Source organism: Pristiophorus japonicus, chromosome 3 (assembly GCF_044704955.1).
Source record: "Pristiophorus japonicus isolate sPriJap1 chromosome 3, sPriJap1.hap1, whole genome shotgun sequence".
NCBI lineage: Eukaryota > Metazoa > Chordata > Chondrichthyes > Pristiophoridae > Pristiophorus > Pristiophorus japonicus.
Window position 1 is genome coordinate 294,642,464 of NC_091979.1, and position 23,851 is coordinate 294,666,314.

The 23,851-nt window shown below is 44.5% G+C and overlaps 1 protein-coding gene across 1 annotated transcript in view; it reads left to right on the forward strand.

Moving 5' to 3' along the window:
• Positions 1–13,906: 13,906 nt before the first annotated feature.
• The window catches only part of kif11 (kinesin family member 11), a 77,680-nt gene continuing 67,735 nt past the window's right edge, over positions 13,907–23,851 (forward strand). The window contains exons 1-2 of the mRNA XM_070875046.1: positions 13,907–14,001; positions 16,987–17,065. The gene's annotated coding sequence lies outside the window, so the exon portion shown is untranslated. The remainder of the gene's footprint in view (positions 14,002–16,986; positions 17,066–23,851) is intronic.

Genomic DNA, 23,851 nt, shown 5'->3' on the forward strand with positions numbered 1-23,851 from the left:
GGCACTCTCTATAACTGTTGATCAAACTTTCCACACTTCATCATAGTTCCTTCTTGGTGCAGTCTGTTTCTCTTCATTTGAATTTGGTTAATTTTCATCCAAAAGCAACTTTGAATGATGAGGAATAGACTATAAACCCACCATCGACCAGCATGAAACAATCAGTTCGTTCTGCTCTCAACTTCGCCATGTGTGGTTGCAGCTGCTGTGAGAGTACCTCACAGCCAGGGCCGGTGACCATTTCCCCAGGGCCAGAGACCATTTCCCCAGGGCCGGTGACCTTTTCCCCAGGGCCAAAGACCATTTCCCCAGGGCCAGTGACCATTTCCCCAGGGCCGGTGACCATTTCCCCAGGGCCGGTGACCATTTCCCCAGGGCCGGTGACCATTTCCCCGGGGCCGGAGACCATTTCCCCGGGGCCGGAGACCATTTCCCCGGGACCGGAGACCCTTTCCCCGGGGCTGGAGACCATTTCCCCGGGACCGGAGACCCTTTCCCCGGGGCTGGAGACCATTTCTCCAGGGCCGAAGACCATTTCCCCAGGGCCGGTGACCATTTCCCCAGGGCCGGAGACCATGTCCCCAGGGCCGGAGACCATTTCTCCAGGGCCGGTGACCATTTCCTCAGGGCCGGAGACCATGTCCCCAGGGCCGAAGACCATTTCCCCAGGGCCGGAGACCATGTCCCCAGGGTCGAAGACCATTTCCCCAGAGCCGGTGACCATTTCCCCAGGACCAGTGAGCATTTTCAATTGGGTAACAGCCTTTGATCATGTGATATCTTGTGAGCCTGGATGCTACTTCACATTATTGAAATTGACTAGAACCTGGTAATTATTGCGTGATTTTGTAAAATAGATTAGTCAATTTCACTTGTATTTTTCTGTTCCTGTTACTGCACCTGGTTAAGTCAGGTTTGCCTAATATTTAGCTATTTTTTGCAATTTTCTGCCTTCTCCTATTCTGAAAATGTTGACCATGGATATACAATTCCATAGGCATCAGCCACTCACTGATAGCCATTCCAAGTGATCATAATTCATGTGTGAGCCTATTCAATTATGAGAGGCATCATGCCCCCGCCATCACTCGCTCCACCCCCCCCACCCCCGCCCGCTGTCCTCACCTGACATCCAATATCCACACACATTTATCCTTTACAGCAATTATCACTGGATCACAATCAGGAGAAAGATCCGTCCTTAGCCCGGGGCCCTACCAGTGCCCCTACTGTCACTCTGGTTGAGATTTGTCAACATCACAGTTCAGGAATCAAATACGAGACATTTTGATCCTCCACATGCCCTCCTCCCTTTCCTAACTGAGCCATCAAGGGAGCTCAGCGTTATTTTAAAATTTTGCCGCGTGCTTTCTTCTCACATGCTGAAAATATTGGCTCGATGCTGAAGCACAATTCCTTTAGCACTGGACGCTGTCATGTGATTCTAAACAGTGAGTGTCGGCAGGCTATTCAGCTGTGAGGGGCACTGTTGCTAAGCCCAATTCTGTCCTTATTTGACATCCATTCACATACACTTTCCGACACTGGATAGTGAGCAAGAGGGAAAATCCTGGCTGATTTTCCCTTCTTTAGCCCAAAATGATTGAGATCAATTGGAGTGTTCCTACTACCATTCTGGTTGAGATCAATTAATACAACATAGGCGTGGAATCAAATTTGGAACCTTTTGACCTACATAGGTCACTACAAGCTGCCTTTAGTAGCTAAGGCATCAAGGCACGCAGTAGTTTTAAAAAACTTTTTTTGAAAACATTGCAAGAGCAAAGATTACAACACACAGCTGGAGTTAACAAATATCAAACCGTGATCCAGTAAAACACATTCAGGAAGCAGCAGGTCTAATGTATAGCAGACTAATACCAGGAATGGCCTAATTCCTCAAGTTATAAAACCAAGCATTTATGAGACAAGGGAGATTTAATATCATTGTAGTCTTCCAGATAACATTATATTAGAGTCAGAAAAGCCACAGAAAGAGCAAATCCAATGATAGCAGCACTAATCCCCAGCAGTCATGACAAACCCACAACACTGTCACCCCAGAACAACCAATAGTGAACTGACTAATTAAACAAATATTGCCCAAAACCAAAGCCTTCAAAACAGAAAGAAACATGCCTTGGTGGGGGAGGGGGAGGGGGGTTAGCAAAATGGAAAAATGGTGGCCATGTAAAAAGGATAGAGATGAAACAGGTAAAATCAGAAACAAGCTGGAGTGGGGAAGGGAGCTACGAAATAAGCTGATGGTTGGGCAGTGGAAAATGCTGCATGAAGGGGAACCAGACACACAAACTCTTAAAAGGCTACAGGTAATATATGACCATCTCCGATTGACCTATTTGTCAGTGTCTCTATCCAGGCAGACTACAAAAGTAGCCTTGTATACAAGTGGCAGCTTAGCTCCATTGATATCGGTCAGAAGGTTGTGATTTCAAGTCTCACTCCAGGACTTGAGTTGTAAGCAAGGCTGACTATCCGGTGTAGTACTGAAGGTGTGCTGCATATTAGAAGAAAGAATGAGCAACGCACAATGAAGGGAACAAAATTAGCATAAGGAATTACATGGACTCGTTATTTTCAATATCGAGACAATGTTGAGAAGGAATTTTAAAAGTAATTAGAATGTTGGAATGCGTAGTCTAGAGATTATGCTGAGGTTTTATAAATCAGTGGTCAGTCTTCATTTGGAATACTGTGTATAATCCTGGTTGCCGCACTTCAAAAATACATAGATGCTAGCAAAGGATGCAAAAAGAGCAACAAAAATTATCCCAAGTGTGAAGGAAATGAGCTATAAGGAAAGATTAAAACAGCATAAGCATTATCGAATAAAAAGGTTAAGGGATTATCACATTGCGGTATGCAAACTAATACATTGCATGCATAAGGTGACCCGCAGCATATTATTTTTGATCTATTTTAATTGGATCTATAGGGATTGGTCTCCTAATCTGAGGAAGGACATTCTTGCTATTGAGGGAGTGCAGCAAGGTTCACCAGACTGATGCCCGGGATGACAGGACTGACAAATGAAGAAAGACTGGATCGACTAGGCTTATATTCACTGGAATTTAAAAGAATGAGAGGGGATCTCATAGAAACATATAAAATTCTGAAAGGATTGGACAGGTTAGATGCAGGCAGAATGTTCCCGATGTTGGGAAAGTCCAGAACCAGGGGTTAAAGGCTAAGGATAATGGATAAGCCATTTAGGACCGAGATGAGGAGGAACTTCTTCACTCAGAGAGTTGTGAATATGTGGAATTCTCTACCACAGAAAGTTGTTGAGGCCAGTCTGTTAGATATATTCAAAAGGGAGTTAGATGTGGTCCTTATGGCTAAAGGGATTAAGGGGTATGGAGAGAAAGCAGGAATGGGTTACGGAAGTGCATGATCAGCCATGATCATAATGAATGGTGGTGCAGGCTCGAAGGGCTGAATGGCCTACTCCTGCACCTATTTTCTATGTTTCTATGACACTGAGTTTCCCCAGTGTCACCTGACATAAGTACCACGAGTGCCCCTTTTGAAGGGCACTACTACAATAATGTAACCGAAAGATGCTTAAAATAAAACAACAAAATCCCATTTCATCTTAACCAAAATAATCTTATTCAGCTAAATCACAATGTATTGTGTGTGTCAATCAGACACTTAATTTCCTGCGGTGTCCCCCAATCATGGAATGCTTCAAGTGTCCCGGTAGATACCATAGGCTCCTGCTTCAAGGCCACCCGGGCATGGATCAGAGACAGGTTGCCAGAGTAACTCACCTCCTGTGGACCGCACCCATCCCGGGCCTGTGAATCGCTGCCTTAGCCCGGGAATATTACTTTAGATCAGTAAACCAGTAGAAAAAAAGGATATGAGTATAAGCCTTTGCTCAGTGTTAGCATGCTTGTCTCCGAGTCAAAAATTCAAGGGTTCAAGCCTCATTTCAGAGACCTGAGCACATCAATCTAGACTGAAGTACATTACTGAGAGAGATCTGCACTGTCAAAAATGCGGCCATTTGAACTGAGGCCTCACCTGCCCACTCAGGTAGATATAAAGAATCTGAAGAAGAGCATGGGAGAATGCTAACTGATGTGTATCCCTCAACCACAATCACTCAAAACAAATTATTCAGCCACTTACCTCATTGCTGTTTGTGAGATATTATTGTATACAAATTGGATGCCACATTTGCTTACATTACAACGAGGACTGCACTTCAAAAACAGTTCATTGGCATTGATGTACTCTACGATATCATGAAGACATGTAAGGTACTACATCAATGCAAATTGATTCTTTCTATTAAATTAGCAAAAAACAGATCTTTAAAAAAATATTCAGAATGATTATGGTAGAATCAAAGATGTTAGCAGAATTCAGGATGCAGTTGTATACTAGCCTAAAACAAAAAAGCAAAATACTGCGGATACTGGAAATCTGAATACTAGCGGTTGTAAGGCTGTCTTGCTCTTTTCGCTTTGTTGCTTTAAACGTCAAATTACATACACACTTAGTTGTACTAAAGGTAGGATCAGGTCTTTTATTTCGACATTCATACTAAACAAACCCAGTATGAAAGTGTTATGTGTGGAGAAAGAGTCAGACTGAACACTGTGAACTTAAAGTAAAGTGTGACCGTAGTCTTTTATTGCAGGTCTCCAGAGTGCCTCTCCAACCTGTGAGGCCTCCTTAAATACCTGTGCTCCCAAGGGATTATGGAATCCCTTGGGACTCCAGGGGATGAGCCCTCTGGTGGCTGTATAGAGTATATACAAGTATACATATATAACAACACTCCCCGCCCCCCCCACCCAAAGTCAATAGTGTAACTATTTACAATGTGAGGCGATCTGGGGCCCTTCTTGCCCTGGTTGATCGTCTTGGTGTGAACGCTGGTATTGGAGAATCATTTGTTGGGCCCTCGCTAGGCTGCTATGCAGCTGGCCTTGCTGGGCTGCCTGATGTGGAGGGTCCTGCTGGGCTGCTGTGGATGATGGGTTCTGCTTCGTGGCGAATTGTGGTGCCGGTTGCCACTGGTGTGTATGTTGGGGGGTCAAAGAAGGTAGGGTCCAAGGTGTGTTGCTCAAGATAGTCCGTGAATCTGAGTTTGATTTAATCCAAGTGTTTCCGGTGAATGAGTCCATTTGAAAGTTTGACCCGAAACACCCTGCTCCCCTCTTTGGCCACGACAGTGCCGGGAAGCCATTTGGGACCTTATCCATAATTCAATACAAATACAGGATCATTTATTTTAGTTCGCGTGCCAGGAAAACGCACTTTGAGCGTTTTAACCTGAGCCCCATGTGGTTGAGTCGACTAAGAACCTCCTCCAGGTTCTGCAGATGCTCGACTGTGTCCCGACCTGTGAACAAGATGTCATCCTGGAAGACCACGGTGTGTGGGACCGACTTCAGTAAGCTTTCCATGTTTCTCTGGAATATTGCTGCCTTTGATCGAATTCCAAACGGGCATCTGTTATAAATAAAAAGACCTTTGTGCATGTTGATGTAGGTGAGGCCCTTCCTTGATTCCTCCAGTTCCTGCATCCTGAAGGCTGAAGTCAGATCCAGCTTTGTGAACGTCTTTCCTCCCGCCAGCGTTGCAAAGATGTTGTCGGCCTTTGGTAGTGGGTATTGGTCCTACAGGGAGAAATGATTGATAGTTACTTTGTAATCGCCACAGATTCTGACAGTGCCGTCTCCCTTGAAGACTGGGACAATAGGATTGGCCCACTTGTTGAACTCGATTGGTGAAATGATGCCCTCTCTTTGCAGCCGGTCTAGCTTGATCTCTACCCTTTCTCTCATCATGTACGGTATTGCTCTCGTGTTGTGATGGATGGGTCGCGCCCCCAGAATTAGGTGGATCTGCACTTTTGCTCCTTGGAATTTCCCGATGCCTAGTTCGAACAGCGAAGGGAACATGTTTAAGACCTGTGCACATGAAGTGTCGTCAGCGGGCGATAGCGCTCGGACGTCATCCCAGTTCCAGCGTATCTTTCCCAGCCAGCTCCTGGGGAGCAGTGTGGGACCATCGCCCGGTACCACCCAGAGTGGTAGCTTGTGCACCGCTCCATCGTAGGTAGCATTGCCGATTACAGGAATCAGTTCTTTTGTGTAAGTTCTTACTTTCGTGCGAACTGGAGTTAAGACTGGCTTTGAGGCCTTGCTGCACCACAATCTTTCAAAAGTCTTTTTGCCCATGATGGACTGGCTCGCACCCGTGTCCAGCTCCATTGACACCGGGAGTCCATTTAGTTCAACATTCAGCATTATCGGGGGACATTTTGTGGTGAATGTGTGCATTCCATGTACCTCTGCCCCCTCGGTCTGAGGCTCTGGTTCGTCGTGATCCTCCATGGATCTGTCCTCCTCTGCAACATGGTGGTTTGCAGGATTAACGGGATTTGCAGCCCACCTGCACACTCGTTGGAGGAGTCCCATTGTTCTACAGCCCATGCAAACGTACCCTTTGAATCGGCATGAATGGAAACGATGATCACCCCCGCAGCGCCAACAAGGTGTTAATGGCCTTGCATTCATCACCCTTGATGGTGATCTCTGAGACATTTGTGGACGTGCAGCTGCAGGCATGTGTGACCTGCCCTGTACATTGCAATTTGAAAACAACATCACTTTGTTCACAGTACTTGTAGCAGCACTTGTGTTCTGAGAGATTTGCTTAGTATTGTCACTGGTGGCAATGAACACCTGGGCTATCGCTATGGCCTTACTCAAGGTTGGGGTCTCGACAGTCAAAAGTTTGTGAAGTATGGTTTCGTGGCCAATGCCAAGCACAAACATTCTCTGAGCACGTGCTCCAAATGTCCTTCAAATTCGCAATGTCCTGCAAGGCATCTTAGCTAGGCGACATAACTCGCCACTTCCTGACCTTCAGACCTTTTGTAGGTGTAGAATCGGTACCTTGCCATCAGAACGCTTTCCTTCGGGTTCAAATGCTCTCGGACCACTGTGCACAAATCATTGTACGATTTCTCCGTGGGTTTCACTGGAGTGAGCAGATTTTTCACAAGGACACACGTTGGTGCCCCACAGACGGTGAGGAGGATCGCACTTCGTTTGGCAGCATTCTCTTCTCCATCTAGCTCATTGGCTATGAAGTATTGATCGAGTCGCTCCACAAAAGTTTCCCAATCATCTCCCTCCGAGAATTTCTGCAGGATGCCCACTGTTCTCTGCATCTTTGGGTTCGCTATCTGTATCTCGTCGCCAGTTGTTATGTATGGAGAAAGAGTCAGACTGAATACTGTGAGCTTAGAGTGTGACCTTAGTCTTTTATTGCAGGTCTCCAGAGTGTCTCTCCAACCTGTGATGCCTCCTTAAATACCTGTGCTTCCCAAGAGATTATGGGATCCCTTGGGACTCCAGGGGATGAGCCCTCTGGTGGCTGTACAGAGTATATATCAGTATACATATATAACAGAAAGTTACTGAGATACTTCACAAAGGCAGCTCTCTGCTTGCTCCGATTTCCGTGGCTGCTTGTGAGTCCCACACCTTCCGAAATTCCAATGTCTGAACAGTCCGATGGCAAACTCTCATCTTTATACTGAAAAAGCCTTTGAACTAGTACATTTAGACAATTAACATCTAGACGATGTAAAATTGTCCTGAAATCACGGCTAACTGCTTTCTGAATTACTATACACAAACCAGATCGTTTAACATACAGATGATGTCATCAAATTATTATTCGCATAATAACAAGGTACACTCAAATACAGACAATGTCATGAGTTACTATTATTAATCACATAGTAACAAGTTACACTCAAATACTCAACATACAGATAAATGACCCCATATCGTCTAGCAGCCTGCTTTAATCCAATCTTGGATCTTCCAGTGGCCGAAGCAAGGCGTTTCAGAAATGCGTGCTTGTGCTCCCACATTCCCCCACTTTTCTTTGCCTCTCTGCAGGTCTTATCTGGGTAACATTTTCCAAAGTTGTGCGAACATTCTCACTTTCCGCAGTGTGATGGTTAATGTCCACAATTGCTTGATTCAAACTCCGTAGCTGTTGAAATCCTGTACACCATTTCCGCATTTCCTTCTTCCGAATAGTAGCACGATTAGGGTCAAAGTAGGGTTGCTGCAGACTCAGATTCTCAGGATGCCATTTTAAAGTCGGTTGGTCTGTGATCACCATATCCATTTTTACTCAAGTCAACTTTCAATTTTTCATGTTTTCTACTGAATTCTGTTTTCTGCTGTTTACATTCAGAAATGTAAACTCGCAATCGGTGTCTTTGACCAAGTCTGTTGCCCTCTGCACAGTTTTTAACAATTTCCTCTTCTTTGTGGGAGAAGTGTAACAACATAGAATAAAGGATGACAGAAATGCTGAATAGTCAGTCGAAAGCCCCAGTCGTTCTCTTTCCTCTCTCGACATTTGCAACGATCCAACTTCTATTTCGCATCCTTTAAAATCATGTTTGTAACTCCCACCTTTAAGCTCGTCACTGAACATCTCATCAGTTCTGAGACAGCCCGTTCCTACAGAAACTTTAAATGCTTCTGAAAAGGTTCTCCCACTGCTTTCATCTCTGACTGTTCAATAACTGCTCCTCGTGCATCTGGGGTGTTGGGGTACTGTCTCTGAAGAGGCGAATCCCCTTTCTCCAGGAGCACCTCAACCTTCATTTGTCCGGAAGAAACTGTGTCAATTTTCCGCTGCCCTTCCACACAAGCCTCGATAAGGATATGGCCACTCCTATCCTGAAGTAAGGGTCCAAAAGAAATGACATGTGTGGTTGAGGTACGGCATCCCTATAGGAATCCTCCCTCACCAGCGGAATCTACCCCCGACCTCACCAACTGAACCGAGGTATCATTCCTGTCTGTGACTCTAGCTTTTCTTTCCTGATTCTTCAGCTTTTCTTTTAACTTTTCTAATTCCTTAGCCCTGTCCTCTATCAACTGACCGGTTGGGATCCAGGCACCACCTGGTCCTGCTCCTTTTATGCGACTCCTCATGGGATTCATCCACTCAGGCCCTTCTGCCTTCCATTGCTGTAACCCCTGTCTCACTTCCATGACTTAAATTCCTGCAGCTGATACAAGCTTTCTACCCTTGCCGACCATTTATCAAAACTATCGTCCCCGCCCCATGCATCTAATTCCAGAACTACTGAAGGGGGTAGGAGAGTCAAAATGATCTCTCTATGTGTACCATACCCGCAATGACTGATATCAATCCAATTAATTCCCAAACTTTTACACAACTGGAATATACGTTCCCTCGCTTCCCTGGGTCCTTCCCCTGGTAGATTGCAGTTATTATTCTACCAAGCAGAGACCTGGAAATTGTTTCAAAACCTACTACCTTTCCCCAGTGATTCCCTAAAGCTTGCAGAATCATGTGAACCCTGTTCTTTCAATATGTCCCCTGACTGCCACCATCCCAGAATATGACACCACCATTGGGCAAACTTATTAAGATCCTGAAGCGGTGCAGGTCCCACTCACTAAGGATAGCTCTCATGTCCTGTAGCTTTACCACCCCTCACTCATACCAGGAATTCCCCCAAACCACTTAAGGTAGTGTTCCCTTCATGAGCTCCATAGGGAGCAGAGGAATCGTGATCCTGCTCTCGCCTCGTCCGCCCGAACGTGTTTCTCCCATTCTCCGCATTACCGGAAGGTCATGTGTAATGTTGCGGGGTGTTAAGCGTCTGAGGAACCGAAGAGGTATCTTACTGTTCCGCCTCAGTACCTAACGTTGCCACGCGAACCACATGGGTTCGAGTATCCGAAGTTGGAGAAGGCAACGGAGCTGCGGAAGGGAATGGTGGGCATTCTCCCTGTCCCTTAATCCCCTTTGCAACTCTCAGACCCGGGGAATCCTCCAAATACCACCCAGCTTTATCAATTTCTGTCTCCACTGGGCAACCTAATACCACCATCTGCTGCAGCTTAGATATTCTTTTCTCTAGATCATGATTACGGTTCTGTTCATCAGCAAGATGCTGATCCAGTGTCAGAACAGTCTTGGCTGCCCCAAATGCCTGAAATCGCCAGTTCTATATTTCTTTCTTGGCTATGTTAGCTGCTCTGTGAGTTCTGAAACTTCTCTATCTCTAGCCTCAGCCTCTTCTCCTAACTTTTGAACCCCCAGCATTAGACACTGCAACACTAACTCTTTTTACCACTTTTTAACCCAAACACTTTACTCTTTTTTAACTGGACACTCTCCACTAAAGACTGCCGTGTCTCTCTCCATCCTCCTGTCATTGTTTCCTGCCTTATCCCATAAGGTTGCCCTTTCGACTCAATCCACTCATTAAGAAATGACAGGACCTCATCTGGAATATTCCCTGATCCTCCCATTACTAACTGGAGATCCCTATAAGTTATGACCACTGAAAGAATATTCACCCCTCGAACTGATGTGTGGAACACTTCTTTGAACGACTCAGCCAACAAACTTTTGAAAATCTTCGAACAACTCAGCCAACTTTCTGCTTCACGTCGGGGTCTTCGAATAAGCCAACGAACTTTTGAAAATCACGTCGGGGTCACCAATATGTTGTAAGGCTGTCTTGCTCTTTTTGCTTTGTTGCTTTAAACATCGAATTACACTCACACTCAGTTGTAGTAAAGTTAGGATCTGGTCTTTTATTTAGACATTCATACTAAACAAACCCAGTTTGAAAGTTACTGAGATACTTCATAAAGGCAGCTCTCTGCTTGCTCCAATTTCCGTGGCTGCTTGTGAGGCCCACACTGTCCGAAATTCCAGTGTCTGAACAGCCCGATGTCAAACTCTCACCTTTATACTGAAAAAGCCTTTGAATTAGTACATTTAGACAATTCACATGTAGATGATATAAAATTGTCCTGAAATCACAGCTAACTACTTTCTGAATTAGTATTCACAAACCAGATCGTTTAACATACAGATGATGTCATCAAATTATTATTCGCATAGTAACAAGGTACACACAAATACAGACAATGACATGAATTACTATTATTATTCGCATAGTAACAAGTTACACTCAAATACTCAACATACAGAGAAATGACCTCATATCGTCCAGCAGCTTGTTTTAATCCAATCTTGCAGGCCAGGACCGCGCCCTTATCACCAGCAGGTCGGAGCCAATAGAGGTGCAGCGTGTGGCAGCCCGGCCCAGAAATCGGCACAATCCCGGCTTGCAAGACCATCGACAGGCCGGGGCCATTAGAGGGAGCAGCGTGTGGCAGCCCGGCCCGGAAATCGGCACAATCCCGGCTTGCAAGACCATCAGCAGGCTGGGGCCATTAGAGGGAGCAGCGTGCGGTCGCATGCCACTTCAGGGAGCAGCACGTGTTGCCGCAGGAGGGCTATGGCTGACTGCAGTGCAGGCACGTACAGCAGAGGTGGCGAAGTCGGGGCAAAGGAGTGGCAAGAATTCGTAGAGGGATGTGATCGGGGCCCAGGAGAGGCGAGAGTTCAGGGCCCAGACAAGGAAAGGGTCCGGGGGCAGCACGGGCCAGCCCACACTGCGATATGTGTGTGCACTAGGTCCGTGCAACAAAGCTGATCTCCAGTCATCTTGGTTAATACTTGTTACTGGACCAAGACCTTGCTCTGGCAAGCCCGTGTGGTGGCTGGGGTGCAAAGACCACCACACGTTAAAAAAATCCATGCACAGGCATCCTCCACCCTTCAAGATATAGTTCTGGATCTGGAATATTAGGTCCTTCATTGAAACACCTGTGAACTCATCCCTTTTTGGTGTGGAAGCAAGTCATCCTCGTTTCGAGGGACTGCCTACGATGATTATCCACAGACATGGAATCAGCTTCCACGTGTATGCTCATGTCACTCAGCTCTACCTCCACATCTCTCTTGACCACTCCACTGCGGCTATGTTGTCAAGACTACATTCAGTCTGGAATGAGCCACAATTTCCTCCAGTAAAACATTAGGAAGACAAAACAAATTCTGCACCCTTACTTCCGATTCCGTGAACAAAACTGTTCGCAGCCTTGGTGTCTTATTTGACCCGAGCTGTGTGTTCAACCGCATATCCTATTCATCACGAAGATCTATTACTTTCACAATCATAACATTGTTTGCCTCCACCCCATCTGCTTCGAAAATCCATCCATGCCACTGTAACCTTCAGACGTGACTATTCCAATGCTCTCCTGGCTAACCTCCCATTTTCCTCCCTCCATAAACTTCAGATTATCCAACACTCTGCTGCATCATGTCCTGCTCACCCATCACTCCTGAGCTCATTGATCTACATTGTCTCCCGGTCCCTCAACGCCTCCAATTTAATATTCTCATCCTCATGTTTCATTCCCTTCATGGCCTTGACCCTCCCTATCTGTAACCAACAGGGTCCAATAACCCTCTGAGAACTCCACATATCTCCAACTCTGGCCTCTTGTGCATCCCCCTCTCACTTTGCTCTGCCATTGCAGGCCATACCTTCATCTGTCTTGCTTTTTATTCATTCATGGGATGTGGGTGTCAAAGCAAGGCCAACATTTATTGCCCATTCCTAACTGCTCGAGGTCAAAAGGTGGTGATGAACTGTCTTCTGGAACCACTGCAGTCCGTGAGGTGAAGGTAATCCCACAGTGCTAATCCATGCTAATATATTACCCCCAATCAGGTGAGCCCTAATTTTGCATCATAATCTCTTGTGTGGCACCTTATCGAATGCTTTCTGAAAATCCAAATACACTACATCCCCATGGATGCAGAGAAGATGTTTCCACTGATGGGGGAGACTAGAACTAGAGGGCATGATCTTAGAATAAGGGGCGCCCATTTAAAACAGAGATGAGGATAAATTTCTTCTCTCAAAGGGTTGTAAATCTGTGGAATTCGCTGCCTCAGAGAGCTGTGGAAGCTGGGACATTGAATAAATTTAAGACAGAAAGAGACAGTTTCTTAAACGAAAAGGGAATAAGGGGTTATGGGGAGTGGACAGGGAAGTGGAGCTGAGTCCATGATCAGATCAGCTATGATCTTATTGAATGGCGAAGCAGGCTCAATGGGCCGAATGGTGTTCTCCTTTCTTATGTTCTTATCCCCCTTATAACCCTGCTTGTTACAACTTCAACTTCTATTAGATTTGTCAAACACGATTTCCTTTCATAAATCTGTGTTGACTCTACCCAACCATTTTCTAAGTGCCCTGTTACCATGTCCCTAATAATTGATTCTTGCATTTTCCCTACTACTTCAGAATTTTGTCTCGGCCTTGCGCTTTGGAATTATCTTCCAAAACCCCCACCTCTTCTTCCTCCTTTCAGGCCTTCCTTAAAACCCAACTTTGTTGAAGCTTTTGGCCACCCCTTCGCTCCTTCTTTTGCTTGGCACCCATTTCTGTCTGATTACGCCTCAATAAAGCAAGTTGGGATGTTGTTCTACCTTAAAACTGAATACAAGGTATTGTTTACCTTTTGCTTATATTTCTATGTGACACTAGATGCAAAAGTCCCTCAACTTAATGCAGACACAAAAAAATCCTCTTCTACGTGAGAAAGTGAACAAAAATGCCGCTTATATCCCATGGGGATGATATAAAACGTAAGGAGTATTAACAAATAAATGCAACGTTGCATCTTACGGCCTAACCTCCTGCGGGATAATGCTTAGACCCGTTCGGTTTTTCTTTTAAAATTTCGGGGGCAATGTCCCAGATACTACGCCGGATAAATGTGCCCTCATCAACATGGCTGCCGGAGTGCCCGGCCTTTCATTTCGGCTCTGAATGCAGTACCAAATCTCCCGGCGCGCCTCGCGACTGAAGGGAACACGGACCAATCGTATGGGCGAGCGAGGCACTGGCGTGTTCTGATTGGACGTAGCTTATGGAAGCGCAACGTTTGAATGTACAGCTGAGGCCAGCCACGGGATAGACGGAGCCTGCTGGCAGCTGGGACTGGTCTGCGTGAATTCGGGCGGCTGGCAAATACTTTCTGCCAAAGAACTGATAACTTTCTTTCCGTTTTGGTAAGTTACATTTTGGCACGTACCTAAAAACGTTTGATGCGAAGCCTCCAAGTCTGAAATGATTAATTGAGGATTGGTTTCCGCGACCGCCTTTTGTGTTGTTTTCAAGTAATTACTGTTAAACTTGTTCGGAACACAGGAGTGACTTTCATAAACTGTAATGTGGACGTTTCCCCACACCACTGCCCGCGTTGACATAAAGTGACAAAATTGTAGTCATCTCTTATTAAAGTCTGTGTCTTAAAAGGCTGAAGTTTCGTTCTTGGAAAATGTTCAATTTCCCCACCTTTTTATTGCGGAAGCCTTAGCGCCAAATATGATGGATTAGTGATCGATAGCTTGTTCATAAACATCACTTGTGATTGTCTGAACAGATTAGCATCAAGGACAGATTATCTGCAACTGGAATCTGAGGGATTTTAAATTTGGCAGCAACGTTTTCCTTTCCCCATGCTGGTATACGTCCATTTTAAAAACAATATTGAGATTACTTTATAGTAAAATGCTAATTGCCATATTTTGGCAGCTTACGGAGACGTGGATATTTCAACATTTTTGTGTTGTTCGCTAGCTAACTAATTACAGAAAAATCCGGAGTATCTACATGGCATTTCAGATTAAACAATCTACTCTTCAGATCTTTTACATCCCTGAAGAAACTGAGATTCCAGTTTCTTAAAAGCTTCTTCGATTCTATCAAACATATTGTTTTTCCTCAAGTGAAATTAATGAAAACACTAAATTGACTGGGAAGGAAGTAAATTTTCTAGAGTATACCATGTAATCCTTGCTCAAACGACATATCTGTGCATTAAAGGTTCTGGTTGATAGTGCTATAACAATTCATATTTAAGAATGAGGAACTTGTTTAAAAACTTTTTAATAACAAATGAAACTCATCAATATAATTTAATGTAAAATTAGTTTTAATTTTTAAAATTTCACTTACCTAGATGTTGAAAGCGTAAGCAATTTTGAGTGTTTGTCAGGAGACACACACATGCTGAGATGGAGCCCAGAATTGTCAGGTGCTCATATTGACATATTTTGGATGTTCTCATTTTTGAGAGATTTCCAGCAATTGAGTAACTGATCTTTGCAGCGTGACAGCTGCAGGAAAAATGCAGGGAGCAGCGCCAGCCATTATGCATGACCGCCTTCGACCTTACAAAGGCCTTTGACACTGTCAACCGTGATCTATGGAGCATCCTCCTCCATTTCGGATGCCCCCAAAAGTTTGTCAACATGCTCCGCCTGCTCCACGGCGGCATGCAGGCCGTGATCCTTGCCAACGGATCCATTACAGACCCAATCCACGTCCGGACCGGGGCCAAATAGGGCTGCGTCATCGTCCCAACCCGCTTCTCAATCTTCCTCGCTGCAATGCTCCACCTCGCAGTCACCAAGCTCCCCGCTGGAATGGAACTAAAATACGGAACCAATGGGAACCTGTCAACCTTTGCCGTCTCCAGGCCAGGTCCAAGACCACTCCAACCTCTGTCGTCGAGCTACAGTATGCGGACGATGCCTGCGTCTGCGCACATTCAGAGGCTGAACTCCAGGACACAGTCGACTTGTTTGCTGGGGCATATGAAAGCATCGTCCTTAGGCTAAATATCCGTAAGACAAAGGTCCTCCACCATCCTGTCCTCTCTGCCCCCCCCCAGATCCACGGTGCGGCCCTGGACAATGTGGACCATTACGCATACCTCGGGAGCCTAACAAAAGCAGACATTGATGAGATTCAACACTGCCTCCACTGTGCCAGCGCAGCCTTTGGCCGCCTGAGGAAAAGAGTGTTCGAAGACCAGGCCCTCAAATCTACCACCAAGCTCATGGTTTACAGGGCTGTAGTAATACCCGCTCTCCTGTATGGCTCAGAAACATGGACCATGTACAATAGACACCTCAAGTCGTTGGAGAAATACCACCAACAATGCCTCTGCAAGATCCTACAAATCCCCTGGGAGGACAGACGCACCAACATCAGCACCCTCGACCAGGCCAACATCCCCAGCATTGAAGCACTGTGACTGCACTTGATCAGCTCCGCTGGGCAGACCACATTGTCCACATGCCAAACACGAGACTTCCAAAGCAAGTGCTCCACTCGGAACTCCTTCATGGCAAACAAGCCAAAGGTGGACAGAGGAAACATTACAAGGACACCCTCAAAGCCTACCTGATAAAATGCAACATCCCCACTAACAACTGGGAGTCCCTGGCCAAAGACTGCTCTAAGTGGAGGAATTGCATCCGGGAGGGCGCTGAGCACCTCGAGTCTCATCGCTGAGTGCATGCAGAAAACAAGTGCAGGCAGCAGAGAGAATGTGTGGCAAACCTGTCCCACCCTCCCTTGCCCTCAATGACTGTTTGTCCCACCTGTGGCAGGGACTGTGGCTCTTGTATTGGACTGTTCAGCCACCTAAGGACTCATTCTAAGTGGAGGCAAGTTTTCCTCGATTCCGAAGGACAACCTATGATGAATCGTCTTCAAAAACAGACCATTCCAAATCGGCAGGTTCTCCAAAATTAAAACAGAAGGAACCAGTAAATAAGAAATATAGGGCTGAATTGTCTTGGTGCAAGTTGGATTGGATGTATCAAAATTAAGTTTTTTTTTAATATCCACATTAAATGTAGGTGCGTTTGCTATAAACCTTGTTGAATTATATTATTGTGATGAGGTTTGGATGAAAATACTGTATGCATTAATCTCTCAAAGGAGGCGTCTATAGAAATAACACACACATGCAGAGGATGAACATTTACTGGTAAATTGGTTGTCTTGTGATGTTTTCCCTTAAACCGTAGAAAAGCATTCTTGATTTGATGAAGGAGTACCAGCACGTTGTGGAATGATTGAATTATTGTAAATCCAGTGGGGCTAGATAAAATGCAAATGTGTGAGTTTAGAAAACATACAGATGACGATTGTATTTATTTTTATCTGTTGAAATTTTAATTTGCATTTTGTATTGACAGAAACAACATCTAAGGAACAAGCTGAGACCAGACAACTTGGTTGTAATAGAAACAGAAAATACTGGAAAACACTCAACAGGTTAGACAGCATCTGTTGAGATAAAAACAGCATTAAAGGTCATTGATCAGAAACATGATCGAAATTGGTTGTAATGTGCTTGAAGGTGCGAATTGCTTAGGCAAGCACAGTGGGATTTCTAAGGTGTGAATTGCTGGAGCCATTACATTCAATCATGGACACTCGTCATTGTCAAATATTAGCTATCTACTCAGTATTGATGAGAGAAATGCAGCTGAGAGTTGATCTGAGATACAGTACAACAACTTGTATTTAAATAGGATGTGTTTATTTGTAACACTTCAAAGCTATGATTTGGGTCTCCTTGATCACATGGCTGGTTGCTGATTGATCTCCTTGGAGGGTAAGAGACACCCAGCAATTTCTCTGGAATGTGTGATTCGAACCGCAAAGCCCACATAAACAGTAACTTTGCAAAGTATGATTCGTGTCATTTCGACTGACTCCAGACAGAATAGAGCCCACTCACAGGTTAAGACCTTTTCCCACCTCCCCTGTGATATTTTACAGAGCACAGCACACACAGCTTTCTAACATGGCAGGCAGCTCTGTCAGAAACCTCCGGAACATGCCTGGTTCTGTTTATTATTAACTGAGGTTGCAGTACACAATACGTCCACATCCACAGTGTGGCGCTACAAACATTACAAGCTTACAGACATTACACTTCTCCCTCCTTAATGAAGACATTATTATAACAAACATCATACATAACTTGCATGTTTATACATAACATAGGATATAGACTCTTTTTTTCCATATTTACAAATTTAACTTAACCACTTGTTTTCTGTTTCGAAGAGGATACCTTCGCTCTCGAACAGACCCTTCCAAACCTGGTGTCGAATCTAAACTCCTTTTGAGGCTCATCCAGAGGAATGTTTTCCTCCACTGCATTTCCATGATTTTCATTTGAACACACTCTACCTTCAGGCTGTTTGTTTTCCTGACTCGGACTCAGACTTATATTCTGATTTTCTCTTGGATTTGTTTCCAGTACATTGGATTTAGGATTTGCTACTGGTATATCAAAACTATCTGAGTCAAAAATAATTGAATCATTCCCACCTTCAACTCCTTCCATGTCTGTAGGTAAAATATGATCAATGTGAACAAACCTAACCTGCCCATTATCAAACATCTTTACCAAATATGTGCGAGGACCACATATCTTCACCAGTCTTCCTGGTAACCACTAACCATTTATGGTGATTGTTCTTCACTCTCACCACCTGGTTTAATTTTACACTTCTTTCTTTTACTCTTTCTCTATCATGATTCTCTTTTTCTGTCTTAATCATGTCTCTTCTACAGACTGTGCCAAATTTGGTTTGAACAATGCGAATCAGGTTCGTGGCTGTGTTGAGAAACAACTCTGCTGGTGTTCTGCCAGTAGTTGTATGAGGAGTATTACGACATGTAATTAGAAAATTTGCCAATTTGTGATCCAATGACAACTGTCGTTTCCTTGGATTTGGATCTAACATTTGTTTTATGAGGGCATGTTTTACTACTTGTACAGTGCGCTCTGCTGCACCATTCGAAACAGGGTGGTATGGTGGAACCTTGGTATGTTTCATACCATTTTTGCTCGTGAATTGTGCAAATTCTTCGCAACGAAATTGTGGTCCATTATCCAAAACAATTTCTTCTGGGAGGCCAAATGGAGAAAATAACCTTCGCAGAATATCTAATGTTTTACTTGTTATTTTCCACATTGGAAACACCTCAACCCACTTCGAATGACTATCAATCACAATGAACAATTGTTGTCCTCCTAACTCAGCAAAATCAATATGTAGCCTTTGCCACACCCTGGGAGGCCAGTTCCATGACTGTAATGGTACCGGTGGTGGTTGCTTGCTTACCGATTGACATGTTGTACACTGACTCACAATGTACTCTATATCTTTATCAAGACCTGGCCACCATAAATAACTGCGTGCAAAACTCTTGGTCAAGCACATTCCCAGGTGCTTGGAGCATGGAGGTCTCCTAATAATTTGGACCTGAATTTATTTGGTATAACCACTCTTGAACCCCACATGATACAATCTTTATCGGCTGATAATTCATTCCTTCGAATGAAGAATGGATGAATATCTTTGTTACCTGGTTTGGCCATCCATTTGCAATATAATCATACACCTTTGACATTACTGGATCATGTTTGGTTGCTGTACCAATCTCTTCAGCTGTGACTGGCAGCTCATCAATGTATGAAAAATAAAATGCTTGTTCTCTATCGGGTGTAACTTGTGATGGGGAAGGCAATCTAGACATTGCATCAACATTACTGTGATCAGCTGATCGTCTGTATTCAATATCATATGTATATGCTGACATTCAAAGCCCGTCTCTGCATTCGGGCTGCAGCTAATGTTGGAACTTGGGACTTTGGATGGAGAATTGCTGTTAGGGGCTTATGGTCCGTAACAATGGTAAACATATGACCATACAAGTATTTGTGAAACTTCTTGACCCCAAAAATTAATGCCAAAGCTTCCCTTTCAATTTGCGCATAATTATTCTCACTGGCACTGAGTGCGTGAAGCAAAAGCAATTGGTCTCTCCTCCCCACTACTTAATCCATGAGAGATTACTGACCCAACTCCATACGGAGAGGCATCACACGCTAGCTTAATCTCCTTAGATATGTCATAGTGAACTAACATGGTGCGCTCTCCCAATTTGCTTTTACACTCCTTGAATGCGGTATTGCATTCTTTTGACCACTTCCAATGGACATGTTTTTTCAAGAGTTCATTCAGTGGATGTAATGCTGTAGCCAAATTTGGTAGGAACTTCCCATAATAGTTCAAAAGACCCAAGAATGAACGAAATTCAGTGACATTCCTGAGAGTGGTTGCATTTCTGATTGCATCCAGCTTTCCCCTGGTTGGATGTAAACCATCTTTGACTACTCTGCCTAAGTACTCCATTGAGTTTTGAAATAACTCATACTTACGAGTAGACACTCGTAATCTGTGCTTCTCTAGCCGTTTGAGGATTTCATTCAGTATGTTCTGAATTTGCCTATTTGGTGCTGAAATTAGTATGTCATTTAAATAACATACTACCCCTTCAATGCCTTGCAAAATCTGGTTCATCATGATTTAGCTGAAGGAATTGAGTGTAATATCTCCAAGTTTGCAGATGACGCTAAGCTGGGTGGCGGTGTGAGCTGCGAGGAGGAAGGGTGACTTGGACAGGTTGGGTGAGTGGTCAAATGCATGTCAGATGCACTCTAATGTGGATAAGTGTGAGGTTATCCACTTTGGGGGCAGAATATTATCTGACTGGTGGCAGATTAGGAAAGGGGGAGGTGCAACGAGACCTGGGTGTCATGGTTCATCAGTCATTGAAAGTTGACATGCAGGTACAGCAGGCGGTGAAGAAGGCAAATGGTATATTGGCCTTCATAGCTAGGGGGTTTGAGTATAGGAGCAGGGAGGTCTTACTGCAGTTGTACAGGGCCTTGGTGAGGCCTCATCTGGAATATTGTGTTCAGTTTTGGTCTCTTAATCTGAGGAAGGACGTTCTTGCTATTGAGAGTGCAGCGAAGGTTCACCAGACTGATTCCCGGGATGGTGGGACTGACATATGACGAGAGACTGGATCAATTGGGCCTTTATTCACTGGAGTTTAGAAGGATGAGAGGGGATCTCATAGAAAATATAAGATTCTGACGGGACTGGACAGGTTAGATGTGGGAAGAATGTTCCCGATGATAGGGAAGTCCAGAACCAGGGGACACAGTCTTCGGATAAGGGGTAAGCCATTTAGGACTGAGATGAGGAGAAACTTCTTCACCCAGAGAGTTGTTAACCTGTGGAATTCCCTACCGCAGAGAGTTGTTGATGCCAGTTCATTGGATATATTCAAGAGGGAGTTAGATATGGCCCTTACGGCTAAAGGGATCAAGAGGTATGGAGAGAAAGCAGGAAAGGGGTACTAAGATCAGCCATGATCTTATTGAATTGCGGTGCAGGCTCGACGGGCTGAATGGCCTACTCCTGCACCTATTTTATATGTTTCTATCACCCCTTGGAATATAGCAGGGGTGGAAGACACTCCAAATGGTAACCTATTAAATTGATACAGGCCTGGATGAGAATTTATAGTCAAGCATGACTTGGATTCCTCATCTAGTTGAAGCTGTAAGTAGGCATTTGTAAGATCCAGTTTTGAGAAGATCTGATCACCTGTCAGTGTTGTGAACAAATCTTCTATATTTGGCAATGTATTGGGGACATTACTCTCTAGAACCTGGTTTACGGTTACTTTATAATCACCACACAATCTTAGCTTACCATCAGACTTGGGTACAAGAACAATGGATGTAGTCCAATTACATCGATCTATCTTACAAATAATGTTCTCAGTCTCTAGTTTTTTTGAGTTCTTGCTCAGCTTTCTCCTTGAGTGCATATGGTATGAACATGGCTTGTAGTAAACCGATCCAGCGTCCTTCTGTATCCTGACACTTGCCTTGAAGCCTTGGATCGGACTGCCCGTTTCGCAGAACACCTTCGGATAATTTTTGATAACATCATCCATTGATGCAAATCTCACTTCCACACAGAAAATCACACTCCAATCCAGTGAACTCAACCAATTTCTTCCTCGTAAAGCAGGCTTGTCTCCTTTCACTACTATCAGGCAAGTTCTGAAATTGATCCTTGTATTTCACCAGTACGGTGATACGACCTACCACAGGAATTTTCTCTCCCGAGTAGCCTCGCAGCTTTATCTTGGCTTTCTCCAATGGGAAATCCCGCAATTTGTCTAGATATAGCGGCTCCGGTACTACACTCACGATGCACCCATGTCGATTTCCATTGGTATCTTGAATCCCGCAACCTCTATGTGGATTTTGATACTTTCCGAATCGCTGTCCATTAACCTCGTGCTCCTGATAATGTGTAACTCTAACATGTCCTCGTCCTGCTGCTGTTCTTCTATGCTATGTAGTCTCTGGGGATTTCTACTCATAGCTTTGAAAGCTGGTTTACCCTTCAGTCGGCATGCCTTCGCAAGATGCCCAGTCTTTCTGCAGAAGAAACACTTTGCTCAAAGTTGTCCATATGTGAAGGCAATGTGTTGTCCCAGGCACCTATAACACGACTTTGACGCTCTTAGAATTTCCAATTTCTGAGACTTTGGGCCCCCACTTACTTTTATTTTGAATCTTCAGGCGATTTACCTCAGTTGACTGACAACCGTAATTATTATGAAATTCTCGGGAATATTGTTCGGCCATGCCCATCGACCTTGCTGTCTGACAAGCAAGCTCAAAAGTCAAGTCATCCGTCGTCAATAACTTTCTTCTGATCGCATCATTTTTCACCCCACAAACAAAACGATCCTGCAATGCTTGGTTTTGAAAGTTTCTGAAATTACAGACAATAGATAGCTTTTTTAATGCTACAATGTAGTCACTGATACTTTCATCATCTTTTAGATTTCATATACCGAAATGATAGCATTCAGCAATTTCTAACAGTTTGGGGTTATAGTGTTGCTCCAGCTTTGTTAAAATCTCTTTAAGCGTTGTGTCCTTTGGTTAGGCAGGCACAAGCAGATTTATCAGTGTTTCATACAATGCCGGTCCAGCTGCAGATAAGATAACTCGCTTCTGTTCCAATATCATCTGATTCTGGACTGCATTCTCTGGAACTTTGACTATGTTATTTGAAGTGAAATACATTTCTAGCCAATCCACGTATGCTTTAAAACGTTCCTGGTCGTGTCTATATTCACCCAAATGTCCCATTACACATGCGGGCGCTGCCATTTTAATTTCTAGCTGTTCACACAGTGTGCTGTATTTTACCTCGGATTTTGTAGCTTTTTCCAAAGACAGAAGCTTCCAAAGTCTCTCTGTCGGCTGGCTGAATCCTTCACCAACAAAATTTCAGCGTTAAATCATCCGAAAAATCCCATCTCTCCACCAAATGTGATATTTCACAGAGCATAGCACACACAGCTTTCTAACATGGCAGGCAGCTCTGTTGGACACGTCCGGAACATGCCCTGGTTCTGTTTATTGTTAACTCTGTAGTTGCAGTACACAATACGTCCACATCCAGTGTGTAGCTACAAACATTATAAGCTCACAGATATTACACTCCAACACGTTCCTGCCAAACCCCCTCGCCCAAGATCATGACCTAATTCCTTCCCCCCCCCCCCCCCCCCCCAAGCCCAAGTTGCTGACATACACTCCCTCCCCCAAGCCCAGAGTTCGTGACCTAGTAATCCCCCCTCCAGCCCAAATTCCTGACTTAATCTCCGCACACGTTTCACTCGTTCGCGCGTGCCACACACACACACACACACACACACACACACACACACACACACACACACACACACACACACACACACACACACACACACACACACACACACCACACGTGCCACATTATGGTCGATGGGTGTTTTTGTGACTGGAAGGCAGTGTGGTTCTGCAGGCTCGGTACGAGGTCCCTTGCTTTTTGTGATCTTAATCAAGTCCAAATCATTGATATATAAGTTTGCAGATGATACGAAAATTGACTGATGAAAAAGAAAGCTGTAGACTGCAGGAAGCTATCAATGGACAGAACAGTGGCAAATGGAATTCAATCTGACGAAGTGTGAGGTAATGCATTTGGGGAGGGCTAACAAGACAAGGGAATACACAATAAATGGTAGGACACTGAAGTGTAGAGAAACAGGGGGACCTTGGAGTGCAGGTCCACAGAAGATAGCAGGACAGGGAGATAAGGTGGTTAAGAAGGC